This window comes from Mustela erminea, chromosome 8, assembly GCF_009829155.1.
Source record: "Mustela erminea isolate mMusErm1 chromosome 8, mMusErm1.Pri, whole genome shotgun sequence".
Taxonomy (NCBI): Eukaryota; Metazoa; Chordata; class Mammalia; order Carnivora; family Mustelidae; genus Mustela; species Mustela erminea.
Genome location: NC_045621.1, coordinates 27631752 through 27654828, shown reverse-complemented (window position 1 = coordinate 27654828; position 23077 = coordinate 27631752). Strand labels below are relative to the sequence as shown.

The 23077-nt window shown below is 42.9% G+C and overlaps 1 long non-coding RNA gene across 1 annotated transcript; it reads left to right on the top strand.

The window, feature by feature from the left end:
* Nucleotides 1-19547: 19547 nt before the first annotated feature.
* On the top strand, nucleotides 19548-21557 carry LOC116596887. Its single transcript, XR_004288349.1, has 3 exons — nucleotides 19548-19733; nucleotides 21364-21418; nucleotides 21505-21557. It is a non-coding gene; the product is annotated as an uncharacterized LOC116596887 (long non-coding RNA).
* The last annotated feature ends 1520 nt before the right edge of the window (nucleotides 21558-23077 follow it).

Genomic DNA, 23077 nt, shown 5'->3' with positions numbered 1-23077 from the left:
AAAGGCAGATGCTTAACCAATGGAGCCACCTAGGCACCCCATAATCCTCTTCTCTTCTCTTCTCTTCTCTTGTCTTCTTAAGAGAGAGAGGGAGAGGGAGAGAGAGAATCTTAAGGATGCTCCACACCCAGGATGGAGCCCAATACAGGCCTCATCCCATGACCCTGAGATCATGACCTGAGCCAAAATTAGGAGTGGGTTGCTTAACTGATTGAGCCACCTAGGCACCCCTCTAATGATTTTCTTTTTTTTTTTTTTTAACTTAATTTTATTTTTTCAGTGTTCCAAGAGTCATTGTTTACATATCACACCCTGTGCTCCATGCAGTACATGCCCTCCTTAATATCCACCACCCGGTTCATCTATCTCCCCACTCCCCTCCCTTCCCAAACCCTCAGCTTGTTTCTTGGAGTCCATAGTCTCTCTTTGTTCGTCTTCCCCTCCAGTTTCCCCCAATTCACTTTTCCTCTCCTTCTCCTAGTGTCCTCCATATTATTCCTTATGCTCCACAAGTAAGTGAAACCATATGATAATTGGCTCTCTCTGCTTGACTTATTTCACGCAGCATAATCTCCTCTAGTCCTGCCCCTGTTTATACAAAAGTTGGGTATTCATCCTTTCTGATGAAGGTTATAATATTCCATTGTATATGGACTATATCTTCTTTATCCATTCATCTGTTGAAGGACATCTTGGCTCTTTACATTGTTTGATGATTGTGGCCATTGCTGCTATGAACACTGGGGTAGAGATGGCTCTTCTTTTCACTACATCTGTATCTTTGGGTTAAATACCCAGTAGTGCAATTGCAAGGTCATAGGGTAGCTCTATTTTTAATTTCTTGAAGAATCTCCACACTGTTTTCCAAAGTGGCTGCACCAACTTGCATTTCCACCAACAGTGTAAGAGGGTTCTCCTTTCTCCACAACCTCTCCAACACTTGTTTCTTGTTTTGTTAATTTTGGCCATTCTAACTGGTATAAGGTGGTATCTCAATGTGTTTTTTTTTTAATTTTTTATTTTTTATAAACATATATTTTTATCCCCAGGAGTACAGGTCTGTGAATCGCTAGGTTTACACACTTCACAGCACTCACCAAAGCACATACCCTCCCCAGTGTCCATAACCCCACCCCCCTTCTCCCAATCCCCCTTCCCCCCAGCAACCCTCAGTTTGTTTGGTTTTAATTTGAATCTCCCTGATGGCTAATGGTGATGAATATTTTTTTCATGTGTCTGTTAGTCATTTGTTTGTCTTCATTGGAGAAGTGTCTTTTCATATCTTCTGCCCATTTTTTGACGTGATTATCCATTTTTGAGTGTTGAGTTTGAGGATTTCTTTATAGATCGTGGATATCAGCCCTTTTCCTAATACCATTTTCTTTTCCCTAAATTCCTTTATTGTAAGAATGCAGTATGTAGTACATAAACATAAAAAATTTGTGTTAATCAAACACTTATGTTATTGCTAAGGTTCCCAGTCAACAGCAGGCTACTAGTAGCTAAGCTTTGGGCAAAGTTATATACGGATTTTTGACTGTGTGGGAGTCAGGGTCCTTAACCCCCTCATTGGTCAAGGATCAGTTGTATATATTAAAAACAAAACAAAATGAAAGAACAAAACAGGTTGATGGTTGCTAGAGGCTGGCGTATGACTATAAAAAGGTATTGACTACAAAAAGTCATGAGGGCACATTTTGGGGTGATGGAAATGTTCTGTATCTTGATTGTGGGAGTGATTTTACATTGTATGCACTTGTGAAAATTTATTAAATTATATACTTAAAAGGGTAGATTTTACTGTAAGCAAATTATATATATAACTCTGACCTTATAGAAATATAAAAGAAGATGAGAAATCCCAGATGTCCATTGACAGATGAATGGATAAAGAAGATGCGGTGTGTATATACATAGTGTAATATTACTTGGCCATCAAAAAGAATGAACTCTTGCCATTTGCAATAATGTGGATAGAACTAGAGGGTATTATGCTAAGCAAAACAAGTCAATCAGAGAAAGACAAATACCATATGATTTCACTTATATATGGAATTTAAGAAACAAAACAGAAGAACATAGGTGAAGGGAAGGAAAAATAAAACAAGATGAAAACAGAGAGGGAGGTAAACCGTAACATACCCTTAACTATAAGCAACAAACTGAGAGTTGCTGGAGGGGAGGTGGGTGGGGGAATGGAGTAACTGTGTGATGGGAAGTAAGGAGGGCACTTGATGTAATGAGCACTGGGTGTTATATGCCCTGATGAATCACTAAATTCTACCCCTGATACTAATAATACACTATATGTTAAGTAAATTGAATTTTTTAAAAAAAGAATGCAGACATAAAATTCAATAGTTGGATGTTCTCCATCTATGTAGCTGCAAAGTTTTGGTCCTTGTGTAATGACAGTCATGAGAAGAACCATCCTGTCTCTGGCAGTCTACACGAGCTGCCTTACATGGGTGTCTGAAGCCTTCTAGCTGCCTTGGAGACCTGGGCCGTTACTCTCTCTGGGCCAATAATTCTGATGTTCCTACAGCTCTGTCCCAGCCTCTGTCCCAGTTTCTGTCTCTGAGGCTGCACTTGGTCTGTAGCCTGTGGTAAGGCCTTTCCAGACTTTTCCCCAGGCTACTGACTGATACCTTACTGTTCCAAGCTACGTAAGAGTTTTTTCTTTGCCAAGACAGAAATGGTTTCCTTGTCTTGGTTGTCTACTTTGTGGTTCCCTCTGAAAAATTGCTTGAGTCCTTAGATATCATGGTTATCTTGATGCACATGTCACCATGGTGCCTGGGGCTGGCATGATTAAAGCAGGGCTGCCGTCTGACTCTTCCCGAAGTCCCCACTACCACTCCTGAAGTTCAGACCCCACACTTTGATGTTTTTCTGCCTCCTCCTTGCAGATTCTGCTTTGCTTCTCCCTTTGAAGTCTGGCTTCTCTTATCATGTTTTGCTCATGCACCCCAAATTCACCATGTCCCTTTCTATGTCTGAAACCCCAGTTTGGCCATGGTTCAAGTTCAAGTTATTTCCCCAGGACATCCTCACACCACATGCTAGTCAGTGCTACAAATAAATTGGGTATTGGGGAATCTGGGGGAGTTTGTAACTTCAGATGTTTGAAATAGCTCAATTCTATGTTGGTCTAAAGCCCTCTTTTCCATAATGAAGATGTGTTTGCCTTCTAGTGGCTTCTACTATCTCCATTCCTCTCTGTCACCAAGCTGGGTAAATATAATGCCTCTTCTATGTGACATGCCTTTAACTATTTGAGGACAGTGATCATGTCTCTCTGAAATCTTCTCTCCAAGCTGCCTTAATAAGAACACCATGTCTGCTGGGAGACTGCATCTGGAATCCTGATTTGAGATGTGATTTCTGCACATAAGAAGGACCTAGATAAAAGAGGGAACTCAGAGGTGAATAAGCAGAAATTCCCACACCAGGCTGCAGGGGCTTTCTGGCCCTATTTCATGCTCTAGACTTGCCTTTCTTTCCATCACAGAAATGTCTGGAGAACAACCTGTCATTGCTATGCCATGAGTGAGCAAAATGACTCCTTCCTGTCTGGAAATATGGAGCAAAATGATACCACCTGTAAAAGTTCTTTGTAGAGTTATTGGCATGTTTTTTTGAATAAATTATCCCATTTTTTGACTCCAAAAGTGTATTTAGCATCCCTTGGGAGTATTGGCTTGGGCCAGAGTTTGTGTGGAAGCTCAGAGGGAGGAAAAGTCCTGGTTTTAATGGAAGAAACACTGCAGACACATGGGGAAAGGACCCAAAAACAAAACCAGAGAAGCGTAATGTACCCAGCCCTCCTCAAAGCACATGGGAGTTGGCACTGTGTGCATTCATAGTGTTCAAGCAAGGTTGAAACATAACCCAAACATTGGCGAGTATGTGGGTCAACTCCCTACATTTCTGGAAAAGTCTTCCTGAGAATTAGAAATAATGTTTTATCAACCAGAATTCGCTTTAGTCTTTCCCACACAGGCTGCCTCTTCTGCCTTGTACTGGACAAGACCCACCCTAGTCTGAGCATGGCTACGTTTTCTGAGCATAGATGGAGACCCCCTTTGAAGGGGCCTGTATTTTTTGGAAGAAATATTTTGAGTCACTATGGGTGGAGGGTGACATCCAAGGCTGTATTCAAGTAGCAAAAAATGACTTTGGAACCACATGCGTAGGGCAAGGAAGAAAATTTGTATTGTTGTTGAGAGGGGAGTGAGGATAGAATAAAGGAAAAGGGGGGAAGGGGGAAGCCAGGGGATGGGAGAGACTGTGGGAGTGAAGGGAAGGAAGTGATCCTGATTCCCTTTGAAGGTTTATTGTAAATTATTAAAATCATCAAAATGGCGGGTGGGAATGAACTTGGGGGCGGGACCCTGGGTATTGTGCCTAAATTTGAGTGAAAGAAACTAGAGACTGTCAGGATTGCGGGGGTGGAAGGTCTGAACCTGAGTTACATTTGTTGTCTTTCTGTTCTCCCATTTGACTTGAATTCCTTCCTCTGGGGGCTGCATCTTTGTATTTTCAGTGCCTGGTGCACAGCCCAAAACATAGAAGGCGCCCAAGAAATGTTCCTTAAAGGAAATAAATATGGAAATAGAGGCAGTGGTATCTCCTCATTTTACAAGTAATAAAACCTAAGAGATAAATGAGAATGTCCCAGAAATGTCAAAGTCCCAATATTGATTTTTTGGGTAAAGACTTCTGATTCATTCAAAGGAAAATGGAATCAGTTAATTTTTTTCTCTAAACATTGGATCCCTTATCTTGACACTATATCTTCTTTAGGTCTGGCCCAGATGCACCTGCTCCTTGAAACCTCTTTTATTCCTTTAACTGGGCATCACGGTACATGACCCAGAATCATGGAAAATTGGAATTAAGAAGGGATGTGAGAGGTCAGTTACTGATAGTCTCGTTTCTTTCTTTCTTTCTTTCTTTCTTTCTTTCTTTCTTTCTTTCTTTCTTTCTTTCTTTCTTTCTTAGTCACTTTATATTTTCTATCTTTATTTGTTTTAGAAAATGTCTTTTACTTTAAAATGAGTTCTCTCTGGGCCTGTCAATATAATATGTGTTCTACATGAATAAACGCAAGTCAAAATTGTGAAACAGGATTGGCAAAATGTCAGTGCTGGAAAGTGCTTTGCAAATGTTTTACAAGAAATAGATATTACTCTTTCAAACCCTAATGGCTTCCTGGTAACTGAAAGACCCTTTTGTTCAGTTGAGCCCCTTGAGTTGGGATATGCAAAGTACACTTGGAGCTCAGTTTTAGAGTATGAGTCAGGGGAAGCCAAATTGGTGTTCTAGTGGTAGGGGTCAAGGGCAGTCTGGGAGGCAGGAGAGGAGGTGAATGGGAGTAGATAATACAAAAATGGTCTAGTGAGACAGCGAGGGGTGGGGGTGAAGGGTGACGTGCAGGGAAAGCATGCTGGCAATATCTGAGAGTAATGAATGTGGAAGCCCATGTTCTTATGATGTGACCCTGCCGCCACCTCCATTTCCTGCAAACCTGGAGCTGAATTTTTGAAGAAAGTTTCCTCAGAAATTCACAGAGATATTGGGGAGGGCATTGGATCTTCAACAGTTTGCAGAATGGAGATTTGGAGAATCCTATTTAGAGCTTAAGAGCAGGGAAAGCCCAGCTCACATCTGGGTTATACAAGACTATTTATTACCATGGAAACCTGTGTACATGAAAATGTGTTTTTGTTCCCTACAGCATCACCTTGACATTATCATGTTTGATAACAGGAGATAGTGGTAGAGATGAAAGTCATGCATGAACAGTCAGATCTCAGCTGTAAAGTACAAAACATCCATCGAATGTCTTTCATGTAATTTTTGTTGTTCTCTAGTGTGGATTTTGATGCTGTGATCATAGCACAAGAGATCTGAAGATATCACCAGTGTGAAATTGGGAGACATGGGGAAAAGGATGTCTTAGTGATATATTATCCTAACAGCTTCCACAGTAAAGTCTGATGAAAAGTTTTCACACGTGATTATACATCCGAAGAAGAATGGCAAGTGGCCTATCCTCAGACCAACCCTGTGCCAGGAACACAGTGAAATTCAGAACTGTAGTACTTTTAAGGCCATAGGAAAGGAATAATGCTATGACAAATCAGGAAGCAATCCCTGCCTTGATGGCTTTATTTCTGCAAAGATCTTGCTAGAAGTTGAAATTACTCTGGATCTTCTTCACGATCAGATGTACTCTGTGCTGGACCTTAATAATGCCAATGAGAGCAGCTGTGTAGCCTGTTCATGCCAGGTATTTTCTCTGATACCTCTCCCATTCTTGTGCATAGTTGTCTTCCCAGTCATTCATGCTGTCCTTTCCCATTGTCCCAGAGTTAATGAGAGTACTGGGTCTAAATCTCCCCCTGCATACATAGTGACATGAACTACCAAAGCTCCAGAGCCTTGCATGAGGCCAGTGTGTGGGCAGCAGTATATGGCAGCTGGCTTGTTCACCAGCCCCTCCATTTTCCTATGGTGAGGCTTCTGGTTCAAAATATCATTTTCAGCTTTTTCATAAGATAAAGTGATGAGGGAATTATGTCTTTGTCCATACTGATGGATAAGATAGTAATGATGCTGGTGGGCAGGGAAAACTCAGCAGTAATATAAATTAAAAAGGGCAGATGAAATCAGAGATGGAGACAAACTATAAGAGACTTAACTATAGGAAACAGGGTTGCTGGAGGGCAGGGAGATGGGGTCACTGGGTGATGGGCATTAAAAAGGGCACTTGATGTAATGAGCACTGGGTGTTATATGTAACTGATGAATCACTGAATTCTACTTCCCAAACTGATAATACACTTTATGTTAATTAATTAAAGTTAAATTAAAAATGGGAGCAAAGTTCAGCAGTGTTCTAGGCCAGGGTAAAAGCAATGATCTTCAGGTTATCAAAGATTAGGCAGCCTTCCTCCACTCTGTGACTAGGTGAGGAGATGTCATTGTCATTCAGTAAGATGGTGTGACCTATTTTTTGGCAGCATCAGAACCTGCCACCTCCATGACAATCCCAATATCTGCCTTCTTTAGACTGGAAAATCATTTACCACCTCATTGGTCATGGCAACAACTGTGTCTGATCTCTCAAAGCCTAACACAATGGTCAGTGTTTGCAAAGATGATCCCCAAGTGGTTGGTTAAGAACTCATACAGGTGCTCATGATTTATGCCCTTTGGTTCCATACTGGCCACTACAGTGGCCTTAGCAGCCTATTCGCTAACTTGCTCCCCATGAGCAATGGGCATTTTTTGATATCTTCTACCATCCTACTATTGGCTGAAATGGTACCTACACACCCTTGGGAGTGTTTTGGCTATGAAGGACAGTTACCTGTAGTTATAATGATCTTGATACCAGCACTTTGGCATTCACTGAGTGCATCAGGCACAGTGCACAGACTGAAGGGGATGTATTTTTTGTTGACAAGAGTGTACAAAGCAGAAGTTGGAGGTGGGAAAGATCATGGTATCTGTCAACTGAGTAGGTTTCTGAGAACTTGTTTGCTGGAAGGTAGAGGAGGTACAAGACAAGGATTTCTCTCTCCTAGGCCATCTAGCTCCGTATACACTGTGAGGAAGACCTCAGCTGTGCTTTTGTCCAGGGGTGAATCTAGGACATTCATAGTGATGATGCTGTGCTCTCTGAGGCCTTCGTAGAGAGAAGGTTTCACCATCACTGGGGGGCATTTATCGCTGGAGCCATCACTCTCATATATGAGGAGCTGAAATTTGTTGGTAGAATCAAAAGAGATTACAGGCTTTTTGCAGTTTTATTTCCTAATTTCTACCCAAGCACCCCACAGTGACCTCTGAGAACGTCCAAGGGCAATTTCTGAGGCATCTCCAAGCAAAACTTTCTTGATGATGGGAATATTTTCCTATCCTTGCTGAACCCAACTTGCTTATCCAGTGTTATTATCTTAAATAAGGAGGCCCAGATTCCAGAGCTTCAGCCAGAGAGTTGGTTTGTCTCTTCTTCATGTGTGTCAGCCATGTAGATCTGAATGTCAAACTGCATGTGGGGCCCATTGTGAGTCTCAGTGTCAGTTTTAGAGCAAATGATAGAAGTGGAATGAGGGTCTCCACCTCATCCAGGTTCTTCACTGGGAAGTTCTTCTTGGCCATCCACTTTTCTGTCATTAGCAAGGTGGCAGTAACAATGACCAGGAGGCCATCAGGTTCATGGGCCACAATGATGTCAATGAAGAAGATGGTGGAGTCCAGGCTGTAGTTCACAGACACGTCATAATGAAGAGAAAGATGCTGGTCAAGTGACTTCTCCTGCCACAATACAAGTGAAGTGCTCATCTCAGTAGCTATGGATGTCTTCTGATTTCCAATTCCTGAAGTCATGAGGCAGTCTGTCCAACGACTTTCTTTGGATGCTTTCTCTCTGTCTTTAGTTCCATTAAGAGGCATAAAGTAGATTTTTGGTATTGTCTTGCCCATGATGCTGATGACATGGGTGCTGGTGGAGTGAGGTTGATCATAGGGTAGGGTTCTGAGCCATAGGAAGGCACAGTTCCAAGGTGTGAGCCATACTAAGGGCCTGGAGCACAAGAGTCCAGTTGTGGGAGCTCGAAGGAGGGGAGCTGAAGGGCCAGGCTCAGACTGGTTTCTAGGCTGGTGCCAGGAAGTCCAGTCAGTTCAAGGCCTGCTCTTGCTTTTCTATCTTTTATCTACTTTCCCAGATTGAAAGCCTTCTGAAGACAGAGACTGTGTTTGTTTTATCACTGAATTCTCATCACATGGGAATTTAGAATAGGTATTCCTTGAATGACTAAATAACCTCATAATTTGGAACCTGTGGGTTTGTGACCACCACTTGGAAGAGCACTGTAGCCACTGACTGGCAGTGATAAAGCCTGAATGAATGGGCTTCATCAAGTGAGAAGCCTGAACCAGGTCAGCAGATCTCAGCTGGAACCCCTGGAAATCCTTTCAGGGAATAAAGAACATAAGTCAATCTTAGCCTCTGGTGCTGCTTCTACAAAGTCACGTTGAAAATAGGGGAACGATAGTGTTTACCTCTTGGTAACACTGTTAGGATTCAATGATATAATTACAGAAAGCATTTAGAACTTTCCTGGGACTAAGCAAGCATTCAAATGTCATTATTAATATTAATGTTACATTATTAATCACCAAAAAAAGGGAATGCCCTCTTTGCTGTAGAGATTGCAGCTCTATTTCATTCTGTTTGTTAACTATTAATCGTCTATGACACATGAGGCCTTGTGGAAAAGAAAAAAGCATTAGCATGACTAATACAGCCTCAGAGACAGAAACTGGGACAGAGGCTGGGACAGAGCTGTAGGAACATCAGAATTATTGGCCCAGAGAAAGTAATGACCCAGGTCTCTAAGGCAGCTGGAAGGATTCAGATACCCATGTGTGGTGGGTGGCTGGCAGGCAGCAGCATCACTGTCCTTGTAGATGGGGTGCTCATTATAGTTCACGATGACGTTTTTGGTAGTTTTTGTAGCTTTGGAAGTTTCACGTAGAGGTATTTCAGCTACCTTCTCAAGAGAAATAAATGTATTTATTATTCTATAAATAAAAGTAAATAAATATATCACAGTTTATGGAGATCCCTGAAAGATGGGAACATGTCCTATTTATCTCATTACCCACATATCTAGCACAGCTAATGACATGCAGGAACTGCTAAATACAATTTATGAATGAATGAATGAATGAAACCTATTCATGGAAGGCATTGATATTGAACATTTGTCCAAAATAATCCAAAGTCAGTGGTGGTTTCATAGTGATGGATTTGGATCTAAGAGCTTTTGTAGACATCTATGCATACCCAGAAGTTTCCATTATGTTATGGTGCATCCTATAACCAAAAATATTGTCCCTACTGAAACCCACCCCAGATCTGGATCTAGCAGCTGCCTCCATAGTGAGGGGAGAGTTAACCACCAGACTTGTCCTAATTAACCACCAGACACCATTCAGTCTGGGCTTTGGAGGGATACAGTCTGATGTAATCTTCGTGAACTCCATCAACAATACCATGAACAATTTTAAGAGTTGAGTTGATGTGGCTTATCAAGGGACCTTAGCGGCTATGATACCATGGCCTGGCTTGATGCCCTTGGCCAAAGTCAAGTGTTGGGTGGGTAGCTTGGCTCTCTCAATGGCCTGCCTGGCCTACTCCGGTAGTATGTGTCAGGACAGCAAGAATGCATTGCCTAAGCTAGGAATGTGTACCCTCTCCGAGGGCTGAAGGAGCAGACGAATGGAGGGAGGGAGCTCTGATTCTGATCGTGGGTTAAGAGAACAGGGTGTCCAGAAGGACATGTAAATAGTTCTTGGCTCCAGTGTCCTTGTTATTATCCACAGTTACTCAGTCTATCATGGGTATTGTTCTGGGGCATGGAAAGGGTGGAACCAGCCCAGGAGAAGATGACAGGTCACATTCCAGATCTAGTGTGCATTAGCAGCCTTGGAATAAAGTGGGTGTGGCTGGAAAATGCCATGCCCATAAGGGAAGTCCCTACTCTTAATCCTTAGAAAGAGGTCTGCTCATCCCAGTGATACCTTCAGAGCCTAGCTTCTCAAAGAGATAATCTTGATGTGATGGTTGGAAGGACACCAGAAGTCTTGTCTTCTGCCCATCCTCTTCTTTCCCCATCAAGGAAAAAAGGGACCACTAACAATCTCATTCCTCTTTCTTTACTAGTTATTAATTGATTTTAGCATATGGAACATTTAAAATAAGACAAGTTTCATTTCACTGCACTGGAATTTGAGCTTGTAAGCCAGGGCCTTAGGACTTTGAAATGTTTTGTAGAAAAGGCATTGCTGTATGGGGCTCCTCTATTACTGAGGGCCTTTCCCACTGGAGGGAACTAAACCACCTCTTTGTGTGACTCATCTCGCAGGCGATAAAGTGGTTGCAGTCTGAGCCTCTGGGCTTTAATAGTGGGGTTTAATAGTGGGGTTAATAGCATGAAGAATATGTTCTTTTTCTTCTCTGTTGCCATCCCAATCTTCTGACAGTCCTAGAATATACCCAGCTTTCTCCTGCCTCAAGATCTCACTTCTCTGGTCTTTGCATGACTGGCCGTTTTTCATTATTCTGATCTTTGCTCAAGGTCAGCTTCTCAGAGTGACCTTCTCTACCACTTGCTGTCTAAAGTAGGTGTTCTAGTTCAAGCTCCTCCAATATGGCCTAGGACAACCTTCTAGTTATTTCCTTTATGGCTGTATTCACAACTCTAACTGCATTTATACATTATCTACTTTTTGGTAATTTTTGGCATGTGAGCATTGTGAAGGCAGGCTTGTCTTGTTATTGCTGTATTGGGGGGCACAGGACAAACCTAGCATACTTAAAACATGTGAGTTTCTAGCATGTGTACTTTAGTATTTGGGGGGAATTTTTGGGGTTGGGAGTTGGACATGTCTCTCAAGTTTAAGTTCCAGTTGGCAAGATAGGAAATTTATCAGTTGGCCCTCACGGTAAGTTCTTGGAGAGAGGGAGGAGAGGGCATAGCTGGGTAAACACCCAAACAAATCTGCAGAAGTTGGGGGGTTTCCTCCTAGAAAATAGAAGAACTGAGACCCAAAGAAAAGTGGCAAGTAGCTAAAGAAAGAGGAAAAGGGTTCTGAGTAGAGGGCGTAGCATGTGCAAGGGTCTGGAGATGGGAAAGATGGCATTTCTGAGGACTTGAGAGCTTTTAGTAGTAAAAGATGTGAGCAGCAAGTGATGGGGATGGAGACATAGCAAAGGCTAGAGTACAACATGATGGAGCCATACTAAATTTGCATTTTATTCTATAGGAAATAGAAGAGCTGCTGAAGAATTTTAAGTAAAGAGAATGATCCAATGTTCACTTTTTAAAATTTTTTTATTTTTAAAAATATTTAATTTATTTATTTGACAGACAGAGATCACAAGTAGGCAGAGAGGAAGGCAGAGAGAGGGGGAAGCAGGCTCCCCGCTGAGCAAAGAGCCCAACGCGGGGCTCGATCCCAGGACCCCAAGATAATGACCTGAGCTGAAGGCAGAGGCTTAACCCACTGAGCCACCCAGGCGCCCCCAATGTTCACTTTTGAGGGATCACTCTGCTTTGTGGGGAGCAAAGAGCTGGAGAGGCAAGATTAAAGAAAGGGTGAGCATATAAGGGGTATATCGGTGGCTCAAGGGAACAAAAATGGCGGCCTGGACTAGATAGGCAGCTGTGGGGCTTGATAGCAGGGGAATGTTTCTCAGTATTTAGTCTCTAAAGGTAGATGCTTGACTGTGGGGGAAAGGAGTAGAGGCTGGAGTGCTTGGGTGGAGACAAGGCCAAGGCCCACGTGATCCGGGCACCTATGGAGACGGTGATGGCATTCATGAAGGCAGGAAACCAGGGGCAGGAGAGGAACCATACACATCTCCACTTTGGGGCCATCCCTCCTTTTCTCTTCCCCTTGAGACATTCCAGCTGTCCTAGAGGCCCAGTACAAGTGTCATCTCCTCCTCAGAGTTTCTTCTGAATCCTCTTCTGAGCCATAGCACCAGCAACTGGCCCACACTCTCTGCCACTTGTGTATGTTGTTCTGCCTTATTTCCTCCAAGTTTGTCTTATCTTTCCAACTAGGTTGCATACTCCTTGGTAGCAGAACCCTATGTTTCAGAGATGGCCATGGGGCTCAGTACATGCAGATGCTCAGTCCTTGGCAGCTGTGTCAGTAAGTGTTCTTCAGAGAAACAGAACCAATCGGATGAGCCTGTATATACAGAGAGATTTATTATAAGGTATTGGCTCATGCAATTATGGAGGCTGGCAAGTTCAAAGTCTGCAGTGTTGGCTGGCTGGAGATCGAGAAAGAGCTGATGGTGCAGATGAAGTCTGAAGGCAGTCTGCTGGAGATTTCTGTATCACTCGGAGACAGCTTTTTTTATTCTATTCAGGTTCAACTGTTGGGATGAGGCCCATTCATATTACAGAGGAGGAGCTTCTAACTCAAAGTGTACTGATTTAAATGCAAATCTCATAAAAAATGCAATTTATTTATTTATTTATTATTATGTTAGTCATCATACAGTAATTCGTGCCCTCCTTAATACCTACCACGGGGCTAACCCATTCCCCCACCCTCCTTCCCTCTGCAACCATGTTTGTTTCTTGGAGTCCATAGTTTCTCATGGCTCATCTCCCCCTCTGATTTCTCCTCCTTCATTTTTCCCTTCCTTCTCCTAATGCCCTCCGTTCTATTCCTTATGTTCCAGAGATGAATGGATAAAGAAGATGTGGTCCATATATATAATGGGATATTACTCAGCCATTAGAAAGGATGAATTTGCATCAACATGGATGGAACTGGAGGGGATTATGCTATATAATCAATAAGTCAAGCAGAGAAAGACAATTATCACATGGTTTTACTTATATGTGGAACAAAAATGCCCTTTAAATTGACACCTAAATTCACCATCACAGGGGTTACCTGAATAACCAAATTATAGTCATGATTTTAAGCCAGGTGGGTGGTTAGGTTGGCAAGGCTGTGACTTCTTAGATCTCACAGGAACATATAGAAGCTAAAGAGAATACTTGAGCTCAGAGAGGTCAAGGGATTTTCCCAAGGTCACCAAATAGGTTAGTGCCAGAATCTGGAGTGAAACCCAGGTTTCTGAACATCTACAAGAGGCCAGGATATCTTATTGGAAATGTGACTTCTAGTTTTTAATTTGGAGGTTAGAAAACAAAGAGAAAGGAGATAACTTTCTCCAGCTGTGTATTCTTTGTTAGTGAGCTTCTAAAAACAAAATTTGGACTGGAATTCAGGAAAGGTATGACACAACTTAGCCCTTCATAAAAATATCTAGTTCCAGATCACTGAACCAAGGCCAGCTCACTTCTGGGAGCCCCGGGCAGTTTGGGTTTTTATAGTGAGTCTTGAGGGCAAGGTAGAAACCTGTCAAGTTGGAAGAGACACTTAAGATTTAGGATCCAAACTAGAAGGTGGGGGTCACCCAAGATCAGAGGTGCTCACGGGTCACCAAGCCTCACACAGGCCCAGAATCCAGAGTTCCAGCTTGGAATGAGTTTGGGAATTCTGGATAAGCAGAGAGAAATTAAATAGACCATGGAATTTAGACCAGAATTCTTGAGATACTTTCTGGATCAGGGAATGGCCTGTTAAACTCTGTTCTAGGGTAACTAGGGTGTGACAATTGAGCCTGGGGTCTGAGTTCAATCACTCTGTGTCTCTTTTTCTCCATATATCTTTCTGTCTTTCTCTTCCAGCTGGAAGGTGCCAGCTAGCACGTGCTATGCCACTGCGGGCACTGGAGGTCTGCATGTGACAGTTGGCTTCGGGGGACCCTTACTGCTCTCTTCTAACTCTCCAGGCAGGAACAAGAATTCTAAGCAGGTGGCCTCTTCTTTTGCAAAATCTTTGATGCAGCAAAATTCAGCATGATATAAATGGACAGCCCTTTGAGGCTGTTGTAATAAAATTTTGTCTGCATAGTTTCAGTATTTGTCAAGGCAGTAGAATCAGATACCAGTTATGTCCACATGATGCCAACTACCCAGATGGAAAAGAACAATTAGTTTGTCACTTTGGCCCACTGACATTCCAGAGAGCAAAAATTTCCCAACTTTCAGAATCTGTGACATGGTAGTGACTGGATTCATTGTGCTTCTTTCTCCCAAAACTACTGTATGGCTGGATTTCTTTTTGTTAGCTCAAGGGATTCAGATTTAGCTTAGTATAAAAGAACTAGGAGCCCCCGGGTGTCACATGAGGGAGCCAGGTACTTAGTGAAGTTGAACTACCTTTTCACAGACCTCCAGACCCACAGGACTCACCTTGAGTGCCATATTTTAGAGAACACCTAATGGATCAATACATTTAGCACCAAGACCCTGGAAGGGAGGCATCATTGATTTTCAAGAGCATGGTGAATATTTGGAGCTCTAATCAAACTTAATCACTTCTATATGCACCAGAGCACTTGTAGAAAACCAAACTGGTATGACAATGGGCAAAGTGCAAAGGTCTGGCTGGTAGAAAAGAAAGAGCAAAACATGAAAACCTTAATGGGTGGATGAAGGATGGGTTTGTCTTTTCCATTTTTTTCCATCCACAGAATTACTCAATAACTGGATAAAAGGAGTTCTGTAGATGTTATGGATTTAGAATTTTAGGAAAAAATGTGATAGGACTCCTTGTAAATTTCAATTTAAGTTGTGTGCAGATTATTTTGGGAGGCGCTGTGGCCAGTTCTCTGCTCAAATGAGGGTCACAGGGAGGGGTGGTAGCTGCCACGATGTTGGTTGCCAATATTGGTGTGTGTTGTGGGATGGACTGGCTGGATATTTACAGCCTGAACAAGCTTCACCCTTGCCCAACCTCTTCTCCAAGCCATGTGTGGATTCTGGAATAGGAGCTTCTGGTGGACAATAGGAACGATTCCAGAATGGAACTTTCTAGATTTAAAGATCCTTTCTTCTAGGGAAGAGACAGGGGCTTAAAGTCCAGCCTGGAAACACACAAACTAATACATCTGGAGACAGGAATCCCAGATACAAATATTGAGCATTAAGGAAAAAGCTGGAAAAAATTAGCACTAAGAAAGATCTGGGGCCGGAAGGAGAACTGCAAATTTGTTTTGTACTTGCCCTTGACTTACCACTGGCTGACCCAGGGCTGAAGGATGAGGAGTGGTGGGTGGGAGGTGGGGCAGGGAGGCAGTTGTTTAGAAGGAGAAGCCAGTACTATTTAAGGCTGCAAACAAATACAGCTGTAGGTCATGGGGAAGGGCAGTCAGTGACCTTGTGGATGGTGATGAACCATAGCTATAAAGAACTTAGAGACAAGAGTGTGTGTCCTTGGATTGACAGATTCTGAAAGAGGTTCAAAGAGGAGAGGATCTGAAAGCCCAACTTGAGGTTAACATCACTACTGAGCTGTTTCTGCTTTGCTAAGGGATAGAATTTTAGCATTTTTTTTGGTGGTCTGTACAGTGTATAAAAGGAACTGCAGAAAAAAGCAAGGCAGAGAACAAGAGATGAATGTTGCCAGAGTAGAAGATAAAGAAGTGAGAACTGGAAGGATTCCAGAATCCCTCGCATCTTTGAATGTCCAGAAATAGGGGAATATAAAGGGTGCAAGGAGGAGGTAATTTGGCCTCTGGGCTTTTCTTGAGTTTTCTGATGCAAAATGAAGTGAGATGAGGCTTATATTAGGTTAATGATTGTCCTCACTGCTTATGGCACTAGCTTGAGCAACATCTTTTTGGGGGACGGAGAGAAGGTGAAAAACTACAGCCTTGGTAAATGTTGAATTGGAGCAAGCAGCAGACAAGGTCATTTCAGAAGTGTTTTGGGGGGTAGGTCTCTGGAGCAATTCTGAGTGATCTTTCAGGATTTCATTTTTTCCCTCATGTCCACAGGAAACCTGCAGATGGAAGGACAATTTGAGAAGGGTGATGTAGGGGAAGAGATTGACACTGTTGAAAGAAGCAGAGCGAGCTGATCTCCACCATGATCTTTCAGGGTCTTCACTCAAGAACTTCCTTCTCTGAGGTCTCTACCATGCCCCAGGGATGCAGGATTTCCCTTATCTCATTCTCACAGGTCCTGGGGAGTACGGACTTCAGAGAGATCTGGGTGTCAGCAGAGGCTGTTCCATCTGGAAGACTCTGTTAATAATTGCAGCTACATTTGCTAGACTGTTGAGTCCTGCCCTGCTGAGCTGACTGATAAAGATCACTGAGGAATGCGGTTAAAAGCAAAGAGTCTAAGACTCCCTCCCCAAGATCCAGATTCAGAAAATCAGGGGTGGGAACTGCAATCAATATTAAAAAAAGTTTTTTCCTTATGAATCTAATGTGTAGTTGGATTTGGAAACCTCTGTGTTTGGAGTCATTGCTCAGAGTTGGGTTTTTACCTTGTAGACTAAGTTTTTGATGTAAAACAGATAGCATCAACCTAACATCTGCAGTGCTCACAGACCGTTATAAATAATGGCAGTAAATGTTGAACAAATATGTAAGATTTATATATACATTACATAGAACTCTAAGATAAATATATTTGTGTTACTGGAATGTCACAATCAATCTAGATGATGACAAAACATGTAGGCATTTAACTGGAACACTCCTTTTAATCTACACAAGGTGACCTTCCTCCCTACCGCCATCTTTCTGACTTGCTCAATTTTCAAAACAGCTTATTTCAAAGAGGTTTCTAGGGCGTGGAAGCATAAGCCTTGTGCAGTGCATAAGGGCTGCTTCGGGAGAAGCAAGGCTTCAGAATCCTGTGAGAAATGAGATTTTTCAGGTTGTATTTGTGTGTGTGTATGTGTTTGTGCACGTGCACATGAATGCATGCTTTTGCAACATTTGGTGGGTTTCTAGATATTTAAAAGAAATGCCTTTTACTCAGCATGTAATCTAAGAAGTGCAAGTCAAATGGGTGGGGCTGCCATCAACATGTAGCTAAAACTTTCAGGATCTAGCAATGGAATTAAGTTGACAACGTGGCCTTGACAGCCAGGAGGCCAACACAAAAACTGGGAAGGGGGTCTCATCAGTCTCAGCTTTCACCTGGGGAGGGGATGGATTGATTATCCAAGAAGGTGCAGAGTAAGGAGCCTGGAGGACCCTGTATGGCTTCTGAGGATTCCAACAGAGAAAATTGATTTTGTCAGCTCCTCAAACAGGTTAGCTAGCCAACAGAGCAGCTTCCCCGAAGCTGGAGATAGTCTTTGCTGCAATCCAGTTGTTTGCTTGATAAACAGAGCAAACCCCTGGAGTGTGTTGAAAGAGAGGGGTGCGGCCAATGCCTTTGGCTGACAGCACATTCAGAAGAGCTAAGAAAACAAGGGCATAAACTCGAAAAATCTTTTAGGTTTTGTTTACTCAGGCAAAAGGGAGTCCAGACTACAGCAATTAAGTGAGTTTGATGAATAGGGACGGCTAACCTGGCAGAATCAGGCCTGTAACCCTTTTCTCTTTGGCAGTAGACTATGTGTCTTTACCTTCCATCTCCTCCCCTCTCCCCCCTCAACACATGCACACACACATTCTTTTTTGCCTGTGAAACTCAGTTTCACTCATCTGATTTGTCTTCCAGTGGAGGGAACTATATAAATCGAATTTCCTTGTTCCTCAATTATTTTAGGCAGGAAAATCTTATCTTTCTGGAGAACTGGTGCTGTACATTATGCCGCTACTTTCCTCCCCTTCCCCCTCTATTTTTTCCTTCCTTCTCCCCCTTCCTCCCTCCCTGTCTCCCTTCCTTGCCCAAGGTCTGCCTAGTTAATGCTGGGTCTAGGTTGAGACTTCATTTATTGTTTTATTTATTCACTTAACTATCTCTATTAAGCACCTGGTATGTGCCCGTCTCTAAGCTAAGATCTGCAGATACAGACATAAAAGCTCACAGTCTCATTCTTCAGACTCTTCATACTCCAGCAGGGAAGATCTTAGATGCTAGGCGATCAAATGACATATACATGATCTGTTGAATGTAATGATATCCTTATTGTTGACATATACAATCTTGGAAATGGGTAAGTTGGAAAAATACTTGAAAACAGATTTTAAAGATTTTATTTATTTATTTGACACAGAGAGAGATCACAAGTAGGTAGAGAGGCAGGCAGAGAGAGAGAGGGGAAGCAGGCTCCCTGCTGAGCAGAAAGCCTGATGTGGGGCTTGATCCCAAAACCCCAGGATCATGACCTGAACGGAAGGCAGAGGCTTAACCCACTGAGCCACCCAGGTGCCCCTGAAAACAGATTTTAAAACTACCCAAAGGACCATGATGATGAAGCCCATCAGACATGGTACAGGGAGCTCCCACGTCCCTACTCCACTCTCCACAGCACCTATCAGTGACCAGCCTCTGAGAAGGCCTGGTTTTTAAAGAGGGTGGGAGAGGGCTTCTGCCCTCTCATGGTAGCTTAGGAGACAGAAACCAAGGGTGCAGGTGGGTGAAGCCCACTCACCACACAGTTCTAGCCATGTGTGACTCTTACTCTGTGAAACTCTTCTCCAGCTATCCTAGGGCTGGGCATACCCTCCAAAGTCCAAAGAACTTTCTCTAGACTACCTAGTTTCTCTGGCTCTCGAGATTCATTTTCTCCTTCATGACTTGCAAAGAGGTAGAGTATGGGTGTGGCGAGGGGAGGAAACAGGAGAAATAAAAGAGAATACCCATTTAACAATTCGTCAGTGTTAAGAGTGAACAGAATCAGCAGGGGAAATGGACACGATTCAGAGGAGGGTCTAGGTGTTGTGAAAGGGAGATTTTCCCACTGAGCGAAGTCTGTGCTTACTGTAGGGAAACTCAGATGAGCCTCGGTGTGTGGGAAAGATCACTTTGGAGTAAACTATTTAATTTGATCTGGGGATGGAATGTACCTAGCACACCTCCTTTTTCAAGGAACTGAGTTATTTCCAACTTATAATTCAGTTCACTTAAGATGAGGACAAAACAGATTTTGGCATTTCCAGGAAGTCTAGGATGGAAAAATTTCCCGTGTGCCTGCACAATCTTCAGCCACGTGGTGAAGCACCAAGCTCCAGCAATTTAGATTCCCATATGGCCATTTGGTTGTTACTGCATGAAGGATATTGGCTGTGGAATGAAGTTAACTGGTTGAAATCTTATCTGAAAAATTGAGAAATATTTCAAATGCACAGTGCTCACACTTGGTGTGTGGTGAGTCCTGTCCTTTCTTGATAAGAATGTGTGCCTTATAGAACTGGCTTGTATAGACCCTTCTATTGGTAGAGGAACCTCTGTGTTCATTACCAACAATAGTGGATTTGAGGTTTTGAGACCTCAGGAATATATCAAATGTGGCTATGACTATAAAAAGGGATTTGGAAGACTTCTTTCTCAAAATATGGGAAAATAAGTAAGTTTACAAGATTAGGCCTACAGACATCTTACAAGTTACAGGCAATATAGTCTGAGGAATTCTGTATCTCTTTCCAGGCTATGAATTGTTTTGATGTTAAGAATGTGTGGTGTGCCTGGGTGGCTCTGTCAGCTAAGCATCTGACTTTTGATTTTAGCTCCAGTCATGATCTCAAGGTTTTGAGATTGAGCTCTGAATTGGGCTCTGTGCTGGGCATGGAGCCTGCTTGGAATTTTCTGTCTCCCTCTCCCTTTGTCCCTCACCACCACCCATCTCTAAAGGAAAAAAATAAATACAATAAAAAAGAAAGAATTTGGGTGGGGTCTTCTCTGTGCTAGGGAGCCCTCTTTCTTCCCTTAAAAGAAGAAAGTAGGCTCATAAAATAGCCAGAAGGTTCAAATTAGAAACAAGGGAAAATGCCCAAACTCTGTTCTTAAGAAAGGGACAAAGCACTAGGTGACTCTGTTAGAAATCTATTCTTAGCCTGGCTGTCTTTGTGTCTATTCGTGCAGGTTGAATTTGACTATGTCCTAATGTCTTCTGAAATTCTGTTGCATTGATGTGTACAAATAATTGTGCCAGGCATTGGAAATAGGGAAAGAAAGACTTCAGGTCTCCTTAAGTGAGTCATCAGATGGGTAATCTGCCGATAGCGGGCCCTGAGTCTCCAAGTGTGGAACTGCCCTGCTCTTTGTCCCAACCAAGAAGGCAGTGAGCTTGACCCAAGGCAAGGCAGGAATGTTTCCAAGGATGAAAGGTTGCCTCAAGGGTGGTTCTCCTGAAATGCTGGTTTCAACTGATCATCCACATCATCACGATCCCAGTCACAGTGACTGGGCTGCATTTGAACTTCCACTGCAACCCTCAAGATGGTGGCATATTTTCTATAAGAAGGACAGATCAGGAGACTGCACCATTTCCAGGGATTCAACTGAACAAGTCAGTCTTGCCATTTTTCATCAGGTGATATGGTTTAGGAAGTCATCTGGGCAGGCTTGTCGGGAATAAGATTCTTTAAGACATATATATCACTTCACCATGAAATAATTAAAGTAAGGCAAGAAAAACAAAGGGAAAAAAAATCAACTTCTTCCCCAACTTCTGTTGGGGGTTCTCCTTGGGCTTTGTTGCTGTGGTAGGGCATGGTGTCAACAGTGTGTGTGTGTGTGTGTGTGTGTGTGTGTGTAAGAGAAAGAGCGAATATTAGTGCCATATTTGTCTCTTAAAGATAAGTCTCCTTAATGTGAATACCAAGAGATCAGAGTTGGAGCTTATCTGCCAAATATTCTGTTTCTCTTTGACTGTGGACTTGCCATTCCAGAGTTAGCTTATGACGGTGAGAGGAAATATGCTTTATACTACTGGTTTTCTGGACTTGGAGGGCAGTGCTCCCTTTGGCTTTTCTTAACTCTCTCTTTTTTTCCACAGCATGAGTGAGTGCCCTCGGTGGACAAGTCTCCAGGTCCCCAGCCCAGATGAAAAGGTGATGATGGGAACTGGGGATGAGGTTGGGTGGGAGAAGTGTTAGCAGAGACCTCAGCAGTGCTTCTAAGGCCATCTCCTACTCAGGTCTGGTGGGGTTTGCAGTTGGAGAGGAGACTTACGAGCCCCCGCTTCCCCAGTTCCATACCACTGAGCGCACTGTGGCCTCAGCCACTCACCCTGAGAAACACAAGTGGATATGAGGAAAAGTGGGAGAAGTTTCACCGGTAAGCAATTTTTGGTGACCATAGTGGGCTCCCTATTCTCTAAGTAAGGCTTAGTGAACCAGAAATAGCCATCCAGTATTCCAGGGACCTTAGGGGTCATGGCTGTAGGATCTAGTGACTAGTGACCAGTGACAATGTGTAGACTAAGGCCAAGGGAATGGAATTGGATCACCCAAGGTCATTCTGGTTGTTATTGGCTAAAGCAAGACCTCTTGCATCCCAGCCCAGGCCTTCTCCTCTTGTACCATGAGGCTGTATGCTTGTGAGTGTCCTCAGGAGATTTTGGGGGTGGGATCATTCTGCTTCCCGGTCTCAGTCATGACCTACAGGACTTCCACTTTGTTCTTCTCAGCCAGATCCTTTATTCCTCTCTTCCTGTGCTCTAGCCATCTGCTTAAGCACCTGAAATTCAGAAAAAAAGAAGAAATCTGAGTGACCCATGGAAAATTTTATTGCCGACCAAACCAGTCCCAACCCCTCCCTGCTTTGTTCCATCTTGAAATCAATTTACTTTGGCCTGTCATCTGTCAGATTTGCACAACTCTGGAGGTGCCCTGACTCTCAGCAGTCCTGCTGGGTCACCATACTTTAGTCAGAATTGGAAATTTGCTACTGTGCCTTAAAATCATTTTTCAAGGAGTTTGCAATATCAGCTTGTCTTATCTTGCACTCAATTAGTTTTTGGCTACAATTTATTTATTTATTTTTTCATATTAGAGTTTGAATTGGCTACCAGACCTGTTGGTTTCATCCATCACTAAGTTGATACAAATTGGTTTTGGGTCTTAAGCAAGGCCTGGCCCCAGGTAAAATTGTGAAATAGTTGAAATGTGTTCCTGGCACCTACCCATCTTCCTTTCCAGCCCCCTCCTATCTCATGTTCTTTCCTTCCCTGCATTTGCCTGGTGGTAGCTGTTTCTCTGGAAAGTATTTGATGACTATAGCAATTTTGTCTGCTTAACCAACTACATTTGTATAATAACACCATTCTAAGAAAAGTAGGCATCCTCCCAACCCCACCTTTCTTTGGTTGTGGCAGAGGTCAGTGGTCTCTACACTTAGCTGATCATAGACTATCCGGAGATTTTTGTTCCAAATACAGGTTCCTAGGCTTCACCCAGTGGAAAAAGAATGGAATATTGGGCTGACTCCTGGGAATTTGTATTTTTACCTGAGATATCTAGGCCACTTGGATAATTAAACACTGATATCCAGTAGGAAGTTTCCTTCAACCCTGAGATTTTGTGTCCTTACAACTTTATTTTTATCACAGCCCTGGGAGGAATTAACACCACCACCACCACTACCACCACCACCACCATCACCATCATCACAATAACAGCTTATTTATTAAGCACTTACTAGATGTCAAGTTCAGAGCTAAGCACTGTGTATGAATGAGGCCATTTTAATTTTTCTTTAACAGTGGAGAA